The following is a 3218-nucleotide window of genomic DNA, read 5'->3' as shown; positions in this document are numbered from 1 at the left end:
TATAAATAGAATGAGAGTGAGAACTCCATCTTGTATTTCTAATTCTTTGCAAAGTGCCCACTTAATTTGCACCTTTCTAACTCATCATTGACAATCAATTTTGCAATTTAAATTTTTTAAACTTCTTGTAATTGATCATGTCATTTGCAAGATGCACAAATAATATCGACAATAGCAGTTAATTGTGTGAAAAATTCATAAACTTGAAGTACTTCCCTTGAAGCAGCCACCAGTGCTAACTGCAATCTATGAGTAAAATAGATATAATATGCTTGTCAACAATCATTGAGAAATAAAGCATATAAACCATTTGATTTTCTTCTCATATTGCTAGCACCATTATATCTCTGACATCGATTGTTTTCAATTTGAAAATTATAAATAGAAAGCACAAATACCAATTTTTTTTTTTAAAGTCAAGATACTAGTGTCACTAATATTATTCGTACAAAATTAAAGAAACATGCACGAATAAAATCATCCATATCAATAAATTTTAAAATAATAAATTATTTAAAAAATTAATAAAATAAATTACTTACAAAATAAAAAATGAGAGATAATAATAAAAGACTTATTTGCTATCTTATAATGATAATGGAATTACGTTTTGTTTTCTATTTGAGAAAAGAGAAAAGAAATGATCTTGGCTGCTGCGTTTCACGATGCTCAGAAAGAGGAGTGTTCTTTTTTATTTCTTTTGGTATTGAAAAAGTGATCTTTAATCATTACTTCATCAGAGATTAAATTTTTCTTTTTTACTTATGGTAATATAGCCTATGACGTGGTGCATATTTTAAAGGGGGCACTCTTTTATTCATTTTTTTTTATAAAATCAAACTCAGTCATATTTTGGCCTTTTCTTTTAGGCGCCAAAATATTTCTATTTTTTTAGAAATCCTTTAAGTTTTCTTAGCGGGGTTACTTGGCCCTCGGTTCTCAAACCGTTTTGAATGAAGCCTTTAATAAGTTTCATTTCAATTACATCACTTCTATTTAATAACTTTTTTTTCCCAACTTTTTCTCATAAAAATTTGAGTATATATTTATTTTGGTCCTAAAAAAATTTTAAACTAGACATTTTAGTTTCTAATTAAAATTAATTTTTTGATTGGTCTCTAATAATTAATTATGTCAGTCACTTAGGTCCTTATCTCCGTCAACTCTAACGGAAGACAAAATGGTCCCTGAAAACTCTAACATGAGACAAAATGATCCCTGACAACTCTAACAAGGGACAAAATGATCCATGACCCCTTTATTCGAAAACGACACTGTTCTTCCCTAATTTTTATCATATCTCGCATAACCCTAACGTTCATACTCTCCTTCTTCACCTTCACAGTCTTCTTGTTCATCTTTTCCTTCCTCCTCTTTAGCTCCAAGATTAAGCCATGATGTAATTGTCATATGTGTCGCACCTACCTCAACATGTCATGGACCACACACTTTCTAAATCTTTGTAACTGGTACATCCACCTCTTCTGCACTTCACCCACCAAAAGCATCTACTTCCACGTCTTTGATAACATCACCTCCAACCCCGACAACGTCCACGACATCCTCAAGACCAAGTTTCACAACTACTCCAAGGACACACCTTTCTCCACTCTCTGGCAAGCAATATAGATTGTTGGACATTAGGACATCATGAGAAGATTCTCCTTCGACATCATATATGAATTCTCATTTGAAATAGACACCGAGTGCTTCATTCCTACTTTTCCGGAGTCCAAGTTGGCAGACAGCTTCGACCTCGCATCCAAGCTATTACAACGAGCAATGTCGCCGTTGCCGCTCATATGGAAACTGAAGCGATTACTGAATATTGGTTCGGAGAAGAAGCTGAAAGAAGCGATCGGAGTGGTGGACAATGTGGTCATGGAGATGTTAGGGCAGAGGAGGAGGGAGATGGCAACGACGACAACGAGTCTTAACAAATCAGACTTGCTGTCTAAATTCATGGGATCTATCGAAGACGACAACTAGTTGAGAGACATAGGCATTAATTTCCTAAGTATGAATTGGTTGAGAACAAGTTGAGGATTTTTTTCTTGTGAACATTAAATTTTTAGAGTGTGCATTGTGTAGTTTGAAATTACAGTGTTAGACTGTTAGTGTTATGCGAGATATGATGGAAATTAGGAGAGAACAGTGTCGTTTCTGAATAGAGAAGATCATGGACTATTTTGTCTCCTGTTAGAGTTGTCAGGGACTATTTTGTCCTCCGTTAGAATTAACGGAGTAAAGGACCTAAGTGACTGATGAAATTAATTGTTAGGGATCAATTGAATAATTAATTTTAGTTAGAGACTAAAGTGTCCAGTCTAAAATTTTTTAAGACCAAAATGGGTATATACTCTAAAAATTTTCTCCCTTCCTTTGTCGTTTTTTATCTTCAGAAAGAACTTCCTTTCATTTTTTACTTTCTATTTTTCTTCACCTAAGATTCCTTTGGTATTGCCTTTCTCCTTTTGCGTTTGTGCATGTTTATTTATATTTTACTGTATTTTTTATGACATCTGTAAATTTTTATACTTTCGTATACATGCAAAGAATCTTTTTCTAGGTTTTATCCTTCCACCTTCATATGCATATGTACGGTTTATGCTTTTTCTGTCTCTTTTTCCTTTTATACTTGTTCTTGTTTAGATGAAAGTGCTACCACGTAGATCTTGTTTTTATAATATTACTTTAGGTTAATTTTTGTCTCATTCTCATTGTTTGGAAGTTCTAAAGATAATTTTTCAAATTTTGTTTTTTCTATAATGCAATGGTGGTGGTGTGTCCCTGTAGGTTCTTTGAAATGGTGAGGAAAAAAATAGTTGCAACTCGTGAGCATGCGAAAACTTTTAGGCAAACGGTTCCGACTCTTAGCTAACCATATATACCCTTTGGATTAATGGAAGCAGTTTTATTTTCATCCGATTTATGCATATGTATTTGATTATAACCACTATAAGTATCCAAAAAGCTGAGTATCCAATATCCTGAGGCTGAGCAAATCATGTTATCAATGTTTGGTAATGGAAAATAATTCTTAGGACAGACTTTATTCAAATATGTATAATCTACACACATTTACCATTTCTCATTATTACATTTGATAACCATATTGAATAAGTTAATTCTCTTATAAACCTTGCATCTAATAATTCCTAAACTTGCTTTTTGACTTTGACAGTTCGGTCAGGTGACATATTCCGACGTCTTTGTGT

The sequence above is a fragment of the Arachis duranensis genome, chromosome 4, assembly GCF_000817695.3.
Source record: "Arachis duranensis cultivar V14167 chromosome 4, aradu.V14167.gnm2.J7QH, whole genome shotgun sequence".
In the NCBI taxonomy this organism is placed as follows: Eukaryota; Viridiplantae; Streptophyta; class Magnoliopsida; order Fabales; family Fabaceae; genus Arachis; species Arachis duranensis.
The sequence above is the reverse complement of the archived record's forward strand: the minus strand, read 5'-3'. Positions refer to the sequence as shown.